Below are 16251 nucleotides of genomic sequence, written 5' to 3'. Positions count from 1 at the left end.
CTCAATATTTTCCAAAGCAGGCACTTAGCATGATGTTGTGCTGATGGTGTGGGCTATGTCTGTGACTATTCACAGTGACTACTGGTCTTTCCTACACAAATAGGTTGGTTGACAGCTTGCGCATCAGCTCTAATAGGATCTGCTTCTTTTGACCTGTTTTTCTGTTTGCAAGTAATGGCTGTGCTAAATAATATCAGCAGAGTGAATGTAACTTGCTTAACCAAAGCCTGCCACAGCTTTGCTCCCTTATCCCATCTGGAGAATAATAATAATAATAATAATAATAATAATAATGTAACATTTGGCAGCAAAATTTGCTTTCTTTGAAGCCCACATTTTCTGCATTCTTTGTGAGTGGGCTTGCTTCCACTCCTCCATCCAAAGTGCACCGCCTCTTCTTTCAGTTGTTCACCTCAGTGTAGCCCATTCATTCATCACTAGATACTTATGGAAGACATCCCTGTCACAAGCATCTTTTGATCTGATTTGTAGGAGGCTGAGGTCTTCTTTGGCATTACTATACCAGGGTATGGTGGTTTTGGTGTCTGAATATAAAAATGGGAAAGGTTTTCTTGGGCAAACTGTTCCCATCCTTTCATTTGAGGTGGTCATAAAATTGAACACATTGTTTGCAGATTGAGATTGAATTTTTATTTTTTTTATTTTATCATAAACTTTCTAGTTTGATCTTCTTTGGTGGTTATCATTCTTCTAACTGGAGTCCGTGACTGCCCTAATGATTCTGCACTCTTTCTTTCTCCAATTTCTTGAGGACACCTTTATTTAAATTCATAGAAAGGGTTTTGGTCTCGTACATAATTACTGGCTTCAGAACCATTTCATATTGATGTATCTTAGCATTTTGTGGAATGCATTTTTTGTTGTACATCATGCAAGACATCTGATAGGCAATTTCAAGTTTATACATTCGTTCCTTACATGCATCCTTGCTCAGCCCCCTTTTCATATTGATCTGATTCCCTTGGATTTAGTTCCAATTCTATACTCTGTTTCCATCTATCTTGTTGGACATGTCCTAACAAATTTTTCACAAACACAGCTGAAAAGCATTTGAGACAGCCCATTGCCTTTCTGACGTCTGTTTTTATCTCAATTTATCTGAAAGGCATCCTAACCAGGGTGGCTCTAATTAACACTCTAAGTTTAAGGCCAGCCCTAAATTCATTAAGCGTGCTTAACAAGCCTTCATGGTCTACTGAATTGTAGCCTTTCTTGAAGTCCACAAAAACAGACACATACTGCCTAGACCTTAGAGTACAATATCTGATGATGCTTTTGAGATTGTGGATCTCTTTGGCAATTGAACAACCTCTCCTGAAGCCCCTTGGGTATTCCCCTATTTTGTGTTTGACTTGGGCTTCTAAATGCTCCAGAACAAAGTGAGAGAATTGGGTTGGTTGGTTGTTTGGGGAAGGAGACCAGACAGCAAGGTCATTGGTCTCATCGGATTAGGGAAGGACGGGGAAGGAAGTCGGTCGTGCCCTTTGAAAGGAACCATCCCGGAATTTGCCTGGAGCGATTTAGGGAAATCACGGAAAACCTAACTCAGGATGGCCGGACGTGGGATTGAACCGTCGTCCTCCCGAATGCAGAATTGGGTTGGTTCTTGGTGGCAGATATGTTCCTCTATAGTGGTAGGTGCTTTTCATGCCACCTTTATGGTGCAATGGATATTAGGGCTGTTTTGCAGTTTTTGGGTAGTTTCCTCCCTCCCTCCTTCCCTTCCTCTCTCTCTCTCTCTCTCTCTCTCTCTCTCTCTCTCTCTCTTTCCCCCATTGCAAGATTCCCTCAGTTCTGCAACTATTGAGCATTCTCCAGCTGCTTTATTATTTTTGAGATGGGCGATGTGACACTGTGTTTTGTCTTTGTTAGATGTACTCTACTCTGGGCACCAGAGAATGTGTCTGCTGATCTCAACTGGGGTTTTTGGTTTATAACAGTTCCATAGTTATTTTAATATAATCTGCTGGAATGTTACAATTTTCCTAATCTGAAGTCACTAATGTAGTGTTCTCCCGCAGAAACCATAATGATGGCAACTTATAGCCCATGAGTTCGTATTTACAGGTTCTATAATACTCTCTGGTTTCATTTCTCAAAAGATTTTAGTCTATCTTTTCAACTGGTGGCTTTTCATATTAACTTTTCTCAGCTGTGATTACTCTAGCTGTTTGGGCCTTTTGGATTTTGTAGGTTTCCTAATAAGTTTCCCATTTTTTTGCATAATACTGTTTCCATGCAGTCAGCTTCTCCTTGGGGACTGATTTGCAAGTGTCATTCCAGCAGGCATATTTTTTGTTTCTTTTGACTTCTGCAACTTCTTTGGTCACCTCAATAGGGCACCTTTCGGCATTATTACAGTTGCAATCACTTGGTCTAGCCTTTTCGGTCAAAGTTTATCATTATCAAAAAGGCATGATTTGTTTCAGGACCTTTTGGGGATCAGCTTGAATTCTGTTATTGACATGTGGCGATCTGAGGCCACAATCATGTCTTTTCTATCTTTAACATTCATAATTTCTGGATTGTTTCTCCCAGAGATCTTGACGTGATCTATTTGGAGCTCCCCTATGATTTGGACAGGAGATCACCAAGTTGTTTGCTTGCTCAGTAAATGGTTCTATGTTTTTCTCAATTAAATCGACGCGCAGGTCGCCGAAGTGGCGTCAAATCGAAAGACCTCCACCAGGCGAATGGTCTACCCGACGGGAGGCCCTAGCCACACGACATTTCCATTTTTCAATTAAAAAGGTGAAACTCTATGACTGACACTTTTTGAGTTTACATACAATAATTTGTACTTGATACAGTAATAACATTTTGGTTTCAGCACTTTAAGTGAGTAGTTACTTTTTCAGCATAAATTTTCTCTGACTAAAAATTAGTTAATATTAAAAGGTAAAAGAGTGTAATATGGTTATCTGAAGTGGTTTAAGGACTTCATTGTCAAAACAAAATTATTGTAATGGTAATTTAAATTTATGGTTACGTACCCTGTTGTAAACACACTTACTTGAAAGGCACAAAGGATGATTATGAACATAAAAGACAAATTGGAACAATTATTTATGTCAGTCAGTTTCATTCACTTCAACAACACATTTAATTCCAAGAGCTTACACCCTTATCTTTAGGGGAATTGGTGAATTACATGAGAATTTCTTTTCTGGGTGTAGCTGATTGTTCTACATTGTATTTCATTTTGAAGATGCTTCAAAGAAGGAAAAAAACTGCAGGTAATTGCGCGCGCGCGCGCACACACACACACACACACACACACACACACACACACACACACAAGATACACAACAATCTGCAGTGTGTCTTCACTGGAACATTTTCAAAATGAAATGTCAAGACTGGCAACTGAATGATTAGGGTTTAAAATCCCATCAATGACAAGGTCATTCGAAATGGAGCACAAAACTTGATTTGGAGAGGGATAGGAAAGAAAATCAGCTGCTTTCTATTCAAAGATACCATCTCAACACTTGCCTCAAGCAATCTTGAGAAACCTATAGCAGGGCTTCTGATGTGGAAACTGAGCTCTAATCCTTTCAGATGAGAGTCCTGTGTTACCATCATGCCAGCTTGCTGAATGATACACAGTTATCCATCTCCAGTTTGCTTATTTCCTGTTACCCATTGTTAGAAATGCATCTGAATTTTTTCTTGTTATTAATGCCGTGGTTTACGTTTTAGGAATTTTAAAAAAATTTGTCTTGGTGAAAACAGTTTATAGATCACTTACACAGAATCTTTTAACAAGGCAACTTAGCAAGGTATATACTTTGAATGTTTTGGATACTAACACTTACTTTACAAACTGTTAGATCTATTTAACAATGGGAAATCCAAAGTATAAAGTAAAAAATGTACAAACAATATTTACCCCCCTGAAAATAAAAATAATATTTTCACTGATAAATTCGGAGCTGTAGAATGGTCCTCAATTTCATTACTTAATGACGCTCTTTTCTCTGCTTTACTAAAATGTTTATCATCATGCAAAATTCTGGAACATAAACCTGTGAATTATCCCACAAATTATATTGGTATATTTCAGTTTATGAATACTGTCAACAGCTGTTAATGTTTCCTGTTTTTGTTATACAGTTCTGAATTTTCAAACCACAGCAATGTCTTGTGTCAGTTTTATTCACTTCTGTGGTATGCACAAGACAAGCCAACACAAAATGTCTGATATTTACCCTCTGTCATGCACCTCATGGTGGTTTGCAGAGTTTAGATGTAGATGTAAATATGTATAACAACACATGGAAGAGTCACTCTTCCATGCTTTTTGTTTATCCTAGACTTATTATCTCCAGATGGTGGAAAGGACATCCCAAAAGAATTTTGTTTTCCGAGTATGTCAGTCACACCACACTTGATTATGTAATTTTTTTATAAGCTGTTACGTTTCTTTTGTATTACAAGCAAGCTAATGAGTCTGCATAAAAAATAAAAAAATGCTACAATCATTCTTTCATTTCAATACAATTTCTGCATAATTAACCACAGGCAGCTAAGGACAGGAATTGTACTTTTAACACAAATTCTATTACAGGCAGTATTACCTCAAATGCTTATTATGCATGCAAAAATCTTTAATAACAGTTATCATGCAAATTACTACATTTGTACATCACAATAATATTAGTTAGTGGCTTCATATATGGGGAATAATCATCATCTTTTGTCATAAAATTTGAACTACACTCAGAATTTTCATTACTTCATGCTGTAACAAATAGACGTTCCATAAGACAAATTCAATCAAATGCAATTCATAAATCTGATATGAAATGTCCTAAATGCATGAAATAGCCTGTCACATATATAGTATAAATACAGTAACACTATTACAAAAAGGTTAGATAGCTACTCATCACATAGAGGAGGCTCTGAACCACAGACAGGCACTATGAAAAGATTGCTAAACATTTAAGCTTTCGGGGAAAAGGCTTTCTTCTAAAGTAGACAACACATGTAACATTTACACAAGCACAATTCATACACAAATGACCACTGTCTCTGACCCCTGTCCTCCTTCGGCAATTTTCAAAGAATTTTTTGTTCGAAAGCCTAAATGTTTGGCAGTCTTTTCACTACACATACCTGGAACTCAACACCTCCTCTACGAGGTGAGTATCACTATCCTTTTCCTAATATTATTGTTATTTCAACCTGGACTTTCCACTGTTTGTATAAATATAGTCTACAGTGATCTTTCAAAAGTGCATGGGCCACTTAACATTAAGGAGAGCATTGCTGTTATTGTTATTTCGCTTATGGCTTCATGTAGCAAAAAAAGAACATTTTGACAAAAAAAGACAATAAAAAGTCACTAGTCATATACATCAAACAATTTGGGAAAATATTGTGTGAAATACAGTAACAGTCATTAGATTGTATGTTAAAAGCATAATAAAGAAGAGACTGTATACTAAAATTCATTAACATTTAAATATGCTGAATACTTTTTTTCCATATCCCTTCGCATACTGGGCAACACATTTATACACGCTTTCTTGTATGGGTTCGATGCAAAAAGAGGAAATTTTACATAATAATTTTACACATTACATCTGTTCCGTGGTGTTTTAAAGTACCTCTTGCGGTATAATAGAATTTATTATTTTTTGAAATACAAGACAGAGCTGTATTAATATTCTTTTATTGTAACTGGTTTCAGTATTGTACCAATCATCTTGGTACAAAAAGATTAATAGTTCTCATATGTCATATCAATTACTGACACAGGAAACCATGAACATACAAAACCATTAAAATTACTCACAAACAAAAAGGCACTAAGTGTTTTAACACATAAGTGTTTGTGACCTATTAAAACAGTAGACAACTGTAAATTGCAGTTATCACCTGTTGTTCTAATAGGTCACACCCCCTTCTGTGAAGAGACACTTGCTGCCTTTCTGCGTGTGCGCAGCTGTAATGATCTTATATGTAGGGCCTACCATATGGTTTTCCATGTCAGTAATTGAAATCTTTTCATACTGCAAAGATGGTGCAATACTGAAACTAGTTCTAATAAAAGATTATTAATACCACTTTGTGTAAACCATGAAAAAATAACATAAAATAAAAAAATTAAAAAAGACACATTCTACTATTTTCCATCTTAAGGGCCAGAGGGAGCACTTTTTAGGGTAATCATCATAAATATTTTAGCATACAACCATTAATATCAGGAACGTAACTGACTAGCAGTGTGTTTCAGGAGTCCAGCTCCTGTCATCGGCTGTCTAAGTTAATCCTATGTAAAATGAACTTCAAGAGCACTTAAGGTCAAAATATAAAAACAAATAAAATTATTCAGACATGAAGTCCTTGGCTCACTATAAAAATGGCAACACCAGATTCACTGTTCTGCTTATCCGTATTACTGCACATCCTCCAAAAGTGTTGCTTCTGTAAGGCGATAAACACCGGTCACACCTGTCAGACCTGTACGTGTGTTTACAAACTAATGATGCATGAAGAGGCAGCTGATGTGACGAGTGTTTAGCACCTTACAGAAGCAACACTTTGTGCTATATGCAGTAACATTGATAAGTGGAGCAGGGAATCTGGTAATGCTGTTTTTACATCTACATCTACACAGTTAGCCTTCTGCCGCCGAGTAGTGTGTCAGCAGTGCGCAGGTAATGCTGTTTTTATAGTAAGAGGAGGATGTAATGTCCAAACACTTTTACCTGCTTTTATATTTAAGTGGTTTTAAAGTGCATTGACTCCTGAAATGCATTGCTGTGGATTATATTCCTAATATTAGTGGTTGTATGCTAAAATATTAATAACAATTAACAAAAAAGACACATTACTGTTACTGGAATTAGCCAGCAAAAAATGTTCAAAAATTTTGTTACCCTTCTAGCATAAATCATTAACTTCTCTATTACACTAACCCACAGTATTACGGATGTAAAATTGTTAATATACCAAATACCACGGCAAAATCACCCAGTCCTTGTCTACAATTAATCACTCATGCAACTGTAAGTTACGAATGGAACTTTTAGCTCTTACCAACACACTGACTTCATAAAGGCAAGGCAAGAGGTTTCACAGCACCTTCACAGCATTTAGACTGGAAAGGGACACAATGTTTGCTCTGATAGATCTTTGTCTTAAAAAAAAAATTTAAAAAAAAAATAGATGAAGTAGCTGCCATTACAAAGCAGATAGATTTATTATAGGATGATTCCTGCTTCCCGCTTGCACTGTTACTGAAAGATATGTGGGTATCACATGTAATATATGGTTTTTAATAGTTAAAAAAGCAACAAGAACAACTACTGTCACTTGTAAGGCCTGTTCCATTCATCTTAAGTTCTCCTAGTAATATGTTCTGATTTGCAAAATTGTACACTAAACTCCTGTTTCCTTCTATTCATTCACAGTACATCTAAATTCTTGAAGTATCACTTTTTACCCACAATGTAACACAATGACTGTCTTTAAATGTTGTTTGTACTAGTAATCCGTTTACTTTGAAACAATACTTGGTGGCACAAATGTAACCACTGGCACAAAAATCTGCAGTTCCTTCTCAAGGAACTGAAGAAACCTTGCATTCCATGAGGTCTCAAAAATATTAGCTAGTGATAAACCAGATTCAAGGCACAACGAAGCATCTTAAAATATATTTTTGAAAATCTAAGCAGTTTTGCTATATGAAAACATCTCTTAAACCACCACCCAGGATAGTTATCATAAATGGTTATGACATGGCACACCATGCATTTTCCAGTCAGATGATAATTGAACAGATTGACTGGAAACACTAAGAACAGTATGTATAATCATCAGCTATAATAGTCCACTGAGAAGTATCTCCTAAGAGGTTACCCACTGACTATTGCTTGTTTCTGTGTGTCACACACCAATGAGTATATATGAAAGTAAGCCTTGTGCCTAACTCACAATTTCAGAACATGATAATCCTAAACTCTTTGGAGTCAAGGGAAATGAATGAACTGAATTATGCTATCAAATCCTGTGCAAAGCATAGATGAATCAATTATAGTAGTTATGGAGATCTATACATTTGCTTGTGCCCTTACAAAAAATAAATAAATAAAATAAAATAAATTTCCTCATCACATATGTCAAATGTTGGAAGTTGGGCAGAATGATAAAACAATACAGGCACTATACTGTGGCAGAACTAACATCAGACGCTAATGCTGGGCACAGTCATCGGACGTTAATGCTGGACACAGTACAAGTATGTCTGAACAGTCAAGCAGTGCATCAAACACTCCTAACAATGGGCCTCCACAGGCAAAAACCCGGGCATGTGCCAATGTTAACACCACGACAGCGACAACTACGACTGAAATGAGCACAAGACCATCAGCACTGGATGTTGGGGTTGTGGCAGTTTTTTGCACGGTGTGATGAATCCTGACACCTTCATTGACATGCCAATGGGAGAGTGTGAATCTGTTATCTTCCAGAGGAACAGTTTCTTGACACCTGTACTCCAGGATGGAGACAAGCTGGCAGCAGCTCCATTATACTCTGGGGCATTCACTGGTCCAGTGCAGCTCGTGCGAGGCACCATGATGACCAAGGAGTATCATACACTGGCTGCAGACCATATACACCCCCCTTCATGCCAATCATGTTTCCCGATGGCAGTGGCATTTTTCACAAGATAATGCACCATGTCAGGCTAGGAATGTGAGGGAGTGGTTCGAGGAAGACAGTGGTGAGTTTCAATTGACGTGCTGCCTCCTTCTCCCACTCACCAGATTTAAAACTGATCGAACACATCTGGGATGTGATTGAACGTGACATCAGAGCTCATTTCCCCCTTCCCAGAATTTACGAGAGTTAAGTGACTTGCGTCCCTCCAACGACCAAGGCCTCATTGCTTCCATGCCATGATGCATCACCACTGTTATTTGTCCCAAAGGTGGACATAAAGGCTCTTAGGTAGGTGGTCATAATGTACTAGCTGATCCGTGTAAGTGCGTAAATGAGTTACTTTAGAAATGTCATCTAGAAAGAAGAAAATACATGTATGGAAAAACTATACAAATTTCCAAATAACGACTATTTCAGCCTATATGTGGGATGAGGAACAACTGTTTAGCAACCCATTGCCTCATTAAGGTATTCTTTCCTGACATCTGAACAAGCATTAAACAATTACTTCAATAGATTATGCATAAAAGTGAGGCATTTCGTCATCAACTTAGGGAATGTTTGATAATTGCTTGTAACGAGGTGCGGAGTAGGAGACCAGGCACTCAGTGCTGATCACAGAGACCATTTCTCTAAGATCAGAATCTCTGGGCATTTTAAAGACAACACTGTTCAGCATTATAAATGATCCACTAGGCAATCATAAATCATGCGCACAATATGTCCAAAAATATGCTGGGAAATTGCAGTTAATGTCAGAGTGTTTGCAATTCATCCTCCCCCCCCCTTTCCCCTTTTTACTTCTTTGAGAAAGAGCAAGTCATATTTTTCTTGGTGCTGTCAGTGGCAATAAAAACAATATTGTGCACCCATAATAATTCGAAAAATCAATTTCATCAAGAAGAAAACTATATCAAATTTTTTCTGAGAAAGTAACCCTTTCAACCTTAGGTCAGTATGTCCACATACTTCTTGTGCCAAACATGGAGAAACAAAATTGTTGTGCAATACTATTTTTGATCTGATGCTGTAGTGACTGACTATTATACTTTCCTGGTAATACTGAAAGGATTGCCATTATAATGTAACTGAGAAACTGTAAATATAGGGTTTAAAGTAAACTATGTGAGCCAACAGTATATGCTTCGAAGTACAATATCATGTGTACACAGATAGCATTATTTTCCACTGTTTGCCATTAAAATTGCAACAATAGCAAGAGTAATAAATAACTAAATTTTACTTCTTATGTACACGCAGTATTGTAAGAAGAACACAAATTCTTAGGTGATTTGGGGTCTAAATAGTGAAAAATTTAGTGAACAAGAGCTGCCACTTCCGGTTTTCACCAAGCTGGGGACTGAGTCAAACTGAGCTTGAGTGTCAGATATTTCAAATATATGTCAGAGATCATCAAATGTAATGGCTCATGAAGGCGACATCCCAGTTTCTCGGGAAACTATGACGGAATGTTTTCAGTAGGTAAGAGATCTCGACAGCCTGCTGGCCAGGGCAACAGTCAAACAGGACTCCGCACAGAGGTAAGACAGGATGGCACAGGCAAACTGCAGTCTTTTGTGTTATCATGTTGGAAGATATAATAATGGAAACCCAAAGATATGACACAGCTGACAGCCATAACACATCAGAAATGTAATAGATATGGTCCAAATTACCAGCTATCAAAATGAGGTAACCATACTGTGTAGCCAATGGCACTCCATACTATCACACCAGGTACTGGGCCAGAATGACAATGACAAATGCAATATAGCTACATTTGTTCTCCTCTGAGCCTCCAGAAGTGGATACCTACAATATGATGTTGCATACTGAACTGGGACTTGTCTGCAAAGATGTGTGGAATCACTCCTGCATCCAGTGCCGTCATTGGGCACAGTACTGTCAGGAAGCCTGTCTTTGCCTTCATCATTATGGAAAGCCCCAGCAACAGTAGCCACACAATGATTTTGTCATATGTGCTGCTTCAGACATCATATTTTATGTACGGTAATTGTCTTACTGCAAATGAGGGCATTTCTTAACTCAAGGCACAAACAATGTATCTGTCATCTCAGGCTCCAGTCGCTTGGAGCATTGAGTTCCAGTGTGGTACTGAGTACAGCCCTCTTCAATCTAATGATTCCATATTCAGACAAGAATCATGCGATCCCGACCAATGCAAGTGGCAACATCATGGAACAATTAACCGCTGTCTCTACAAACCGTGTCCCTTCCCGGTACACATTTCTATGTCTTTCACGAGTCCAAATGTAATTCTGAATAATTTTCTTTGGCTACAGAATGTAAATGGCATCATACATACCTATTTTTTGTGTTTGTGCTGAAATTCTAACCATTTGCATATCCATGCATGTAGTGTCCTTCATACCAATTCGATGTGTTGCAAATTTAATGATCAGTGGTGTATACGTCAGCTGTAGAGATCATTAATGTGTTTTGCTTAAATTTATCCCTTAAGCTTTGCATGTGGCAGCTTAGATTACATTGTTTACTAGACCTATACAGGTCTAGAGGAGATGGTGATCCAGTGAAGGGGGGGGGGGGGGGGGGGGGGGAGATGGTTACAACCATGCATTCCTATGTAAGTATAGTTTTGCTAATGTTTTTGTATCGTAAATTACGTCATTTGATATTTATATATCTGCCATGTTAGTGATGTCATCAGTCTACCAGTGCAGTATTAGGCTGTCTACTAATCTCAGGTTTTAACTTGAGGTGAGACACAATCATGACTGATAGCATACAGACTGTGTCATCACTGAGAGTTTGAGGGTTGCAGGTACAATCAGTTACAAAACATTATTGGTGTAAGGTGAAACATGGGCATACAGACAGTGGACTTATTGCATGTCGCTAAAACCAGTGTATTGCCCAACTCTGATCCTAAATGAACAATATACCCACTCTCCAATAACAACTAACCCTGGCACCTGAGTACAGTGTGTTCTGTTGGTTGGTTGTGAAAATAAGTCACAGGATATGCTGTTAAACACAAGGGGCCCAAACTGAAGAGTTCTCGATCTATTGATTTTTTTTTTTTTTTGTTTTGTTTTGGGGGGGGGAGGGGGGGGGGTGTGTTTAAGGGCGCTCCACTACTGAGGTCATTAGCTCCCAGTCACAATTGTTAGAGCACATAGAATCTAGTAAAACTCAAGGGGAGGGGGGGAGGGGGGGGGGGACACCAGAAAGCCCTTACAAAGATACAGATAAAATAAGTAAAAGAGTTAGATATCTTTGGACAAGCCAGTCAAAGTTATAAAACGAAGAACACGAGCAGCTGCTCGAGCGTCATCAGCTAAAATATCCGGTAAAGTAGATGGCAGGGACAGGACAACACGAGATTAACTAAAACGGGGACACGACAATAAAACATGGCGCACTGTTAATGCATGACCACAAGGGCACTGCGGGGCTGGGTCACCGGAGAGCAGGTAGCGGTGCCTAAACCAGCAATGCCCAATCCGCAACCTGGTCAGAAGGACCTCTTCTCGCCAAGATGGTCGGGAGGAGGTTGTCCAAGCAGTTGGGAACGGTTTTACTGCCCGGAGCTTGTTTCCTTGAAGGGATGACCAAGTATCCCACCACATCGACACAAGCCTCTTACAAACAACCCCACTAATGTCAGATGACGGGACACAATGGGAGGCTGGCCGAGGCAGGAGGACTGCAGCCTTGGCTGCAGCATCAGCAGCCTCATTCCCAGGCACTCCTACATGTCCGGGAACCCACAGAAAGCTGACAGGAGAGCCATCGTCAGCGAAAGAATGGAGGGACTGCTGGATCCGTTGCACCAAGGGATGGACCGGATAGGGAGCTCCAAGGCTCTGAAGGGCACTGAGTGAATCAGAGCAGAGTACATACGATGAATGGCAGTGGCGGCGGGCATACTGAACGGCCTGATGGAGAGCAAAAAGCTCGGCCGTAAAGCTGGAACATTGGTCGAGGAGCTGGTATTTAAAGGTGACGGCACAGCCGACACCATTGTCAGTTTTGGAGCCATCGGTGTAAATAAAGGTGTGACTGGCAAGTCGCCCACGAAGTTCGACAAACCGTGAGCAATACACTGCAGCCGGAGTACCCTCCTTCGGGAGCGAGCTGAGGTCGAGATAAATATGAACCGGAGCCTGGAGCCAAGGTGGTGTCGGGCTCTCACCCTCTCTGAAGGTGGTAGGGAGGGCAAAATCCAATTGTCGAAGCAGGCGACGGAAGCAGACTCCAGGGGGCAGCAGGGCAGACACATACAACCCGTACTGACGGTCGAAGGAATCGGCGAAGAAGGACTGATAAGAGGGGTGGTCGGGCATTGACAGCAGCTGGCAGGCATACCGACACAGCAGTACGTCGCGCCGGTAGGTCAATGGTAATTCGGCAGCTTCAGCATAAAGACTCTCGACGGGACTAGTGTAGAAGGCCCCGGTCGCAAGACGTAATCCCCGATGGTGGATGGAGTTGAGACGGCGTAAGAGGGATGGCCGAGCAGACGAGTAGACGAAGCTCCCATAATCCAGCTTCGATCGGACTATGGACCGATACAAGCGAAGCAGGACAGTGCGATCCGCTCCCCAAGATGAACCACTAAGAACTCTGAGGACATCAAGGGAACGTGTACAACGGGCCGCCAAACAAGAGACCTGCAGAGACCAACAAAGTATCCTGTCCAATGTGAGCCCTAGAAACTTAGTTGTTTCCACGAATGGGAGAACAACGGGACTGAGATGTAAGGATGGCAGAAGGAACGCTTTATATCGCCAAAAGTTGATACAAACTGTCTTCTCTTCAGAGAACCGGAAGCCATTTGCCACGCTCCATGAGTATAGGCTGTCTAGACAACGCTGAAGGCAGCGCTCCAGGAGGCATGTTCTCTGGGCACTGCAGTAGATCGTGAAGTCATCGACAAAGAGAGAGCCTGAGACATCAGGTGGAATGCAATTCATAATTGGATTAATTGCAATGGCAAAAAGGGCTACGCTCAAGACGGAGCCCTGTGGCACTCCGTTCTCCTGGAGGAAGACGTCGGACAGTACGGAACCCACACGTACCCTAAACTTTCGATCTGTTAAAAAGGAATCAATAAAAAGGGGCAGGCGACCGCGTAGACCCCACCTGTGCATAGTGTGGAGGATACCTCCTCTCCAACAGGTATCTTAAGCCTTCTCCAAATCAAATAACACGGCTACCGTTTGGCGCTTTCGCAAAAAGTTGTTCATGATGAATGTCGACAAGGTCACAAGGTGGTCAACAGCGGAGCGGCGGCGACGAAAGCCGCATTGAACATTGGTAAGTAGCCGTCGAGATTCAAGAATCCAGACTAACCGAGCTTTAAACATGTGCTCCATCACCTTACAGACACAGCTTGTAAGAGAAATGGGGCGGTAACTAGAAGGAAGGTGTCTATCCTTCCCGGGTTTAGGTATAGGAACAACGATGGCGTCACGCCAAAGCATGGGGACCTGACCTTCGGTCCAGGCGCGATTGTAGGTACGAAGAAGGAAGCTTTTGCCTGCCAGAGAAAGGTGTGCCAGCATCTGAACGTGAATGGCATCTGGCCCCGGAGCAGAGGACCGGGGCAGTGCAAGCGCACGTTCGAGTTCCCGCATAGTAAAGGGGGCATTATAAGTTTCCAGATTCAGCGAGTGGAAGGAAGGTCGCCGAGCCTCTTCTGCCTCTTTCCTGGGAAGGAAGGCAGGGTGGTAATGGGCGGAGCTTGAAACCTCCGCGAAAAAGCGGCCGAAGGCGTTGGAGACAGCCACAGGATCAACAAGGACCTCATTACCTGAGGTGAGGCCAGGTACCGAGGAGTAGGCCTTAATTCCCGACAGCCGGCGCAGGCCACCCCAAACGACAGAAGAGGGAGTAAAACTGTTAAAGGAGCTGGTGAAAGAGGCCCAACAAGCTTTTTTGCTGTCTCTGATGACTCTACGGCATTGCACTTGGAGTCGTTTGTATCCAACACAATTCGCCAACGTAGGATGGCGGCGAAAGGTGCGTAAAGCACGTCGTCGAGCACGGATAGCGTCTCTACAAGCCTCATTCCACCAGGGGACGGAAACGCGACGTGAAGAAGAGGTAGTATGAGGAATGGAACATTCGGCAGCATTGATGATAACAGCCGTGAGGTATTCGACCTGACTGTCACAACTGAGAAAATCGTGGTCTGGAAAGGTCGCGAGGGAAGAGTAAAGTCCCCAGTCAGCTTTCGGTATGTTCCAGCTCGAAGGATGTGGGGATGGGGTGTGGTGCAGGAGACGAACGACACAGGGGAAGTGGTCGCTCGAATAGGTGTCAGAAAGGACATACCACTCGAACCGACGGGCAAGAGTGGTAGAACAGATCGAAAGGTCCAAGTGGGAGTAGGTATGAGTAGAGTCTGAGAGGAAAGTCGGGACGCCAGTATTGAGGCAGACAAGACTGAGATGGTTGAAGACATCCGCCAAGAGGGAGCCTCTTTGACACGATGCAGGAGAGCCCCAAAGGGGATGATGGGCATTGAAGTCGCCAAACAATAAAAATGGCGGAGGAAGCGGAACAATCAGGTGCATCATGTCAGCCCGACTAACTGCAGATGACGATGGAGTGTAGACGGTACAAACTGAAAAAGTAAAGGCAGAAAGAGTAATACGGACAGCTATTGCTTGGAGTGGGGTGGTCAATGGGATGGGATGGTAATAGACATCGTCCCGAACGAGCAACATGACCCCACCATGAGCTGGAATACCGTCCACAGGGGTGAGGTCATACCGCTCCGAGGTATAGTGGGTAAAGGCAATACGGTCAGTTGGGCGCAACTTGGTTTCCTGGAGACCAAGGACGAGCGGACAGTGCAGGCGGAGGAGCAGTTGCAATTCCTCCCGATTAGATCGAATACCTCTTATGTTCCAATGTAACAAGGCCATCGCTAGTAAGAAAAAAGGGAGGAACGAGACGGGGGAAGAGCTGGTCACCTCGACGGCCGCGGAGGGCCAGGTTTCGAGGGAACAACGCTACAACTGGCGGGAGGCGGATCCTGTTCCATCGAGTCGTCGCCAGCTGCGGCCACTGTCCCGGGTTGCGTAGGAGGGGCAGCATCATTTGCCGACGAGAGGCCAGCTGAGCGCCGGGCAGCAGAGCGTCCCAGCAAAACTGAGGACGGCCGGGAGCAGCGACTCACGGATGGGGCGTCAGACGAAACGCGCCGGGGTGGAGAGGGGGATAGAGACTTCTTCTTGGAGGCCTTCTAGGAAGTCCGAGGAGGCACAGGGATGGTGGGCTGGACCCGAAGAAGGTCCTCACGCACGGGGTCCGTTTTGGAATGCCGGATCTCGGAAGCCGGGGTCCGCGGAACATTTCCCCAATGGACGCCTGAGAAGAGGATCGCTTCTCAGGCGGCGGGGGGGGGGAGGGGGGGGGGGGCCTGGGGCAGAGGGGGCGGAGGTCGCAGGGGAGGAGGAATTGGAAGGGAGTGATTTGGGAGGCGGAGGCATAGACCCCGGATGGGGGGAGGAGGTGGAGGGGGGACAGGATAGGGGTGAGGATACTGTGGAAGGAGTGGAC

The 16251-nt window shown here is 42.4% G+C and overlaps 1 protein-coding gene across 5 annotated transcripts in view; it reads right to left on the bottom strand.

The window, feature by feature from the left end:
- LOC124613896 (inositol polyphosphate-4-phosphatase type I A) overlaps positions 1 to 16251 on the bottom strand; it is a 261219-nt gene that overhangs the window by 230928 nt on the left and 14040 nt on the right. Inside the window, exon 2 of one of the 5 annotated variants that reach the window (XM_047142644.1) lies at positions 7072 to 7132. The exons of the other annotated variants lie outside the window; for them this stretch is intronic. The gene's annotated coding sequence lies outside the window, so the exon portion shown is untranslated. The remainder of the gene's footprint in view (positions 1 to 7071; positions 7133 to 16251) is intronic. 5 annotated transcript variants of the gene reach the window in all.

This window comes from Schistocerca americana, chromosome 4, assembly GCF_021461395.2.
Source record: "Schistocerca americana isolate TAMUIC-IGC-003095 chromosome 4, iqSchAmer2.1, whole genome shotgun sequence".
Taxonomy (NCBI): domain Eukaryota; kingdom Metazoa; phylum Arthropoda; class Insecta; order Orthoptera; family Acrididae; genus Schistocerca; species Schistocerca americana.
The sequence above is the reverse complement of the archived record's forward strand: the minus strand, read 5'-3'. Positions and strand labels throughout refer to the sequence as shown.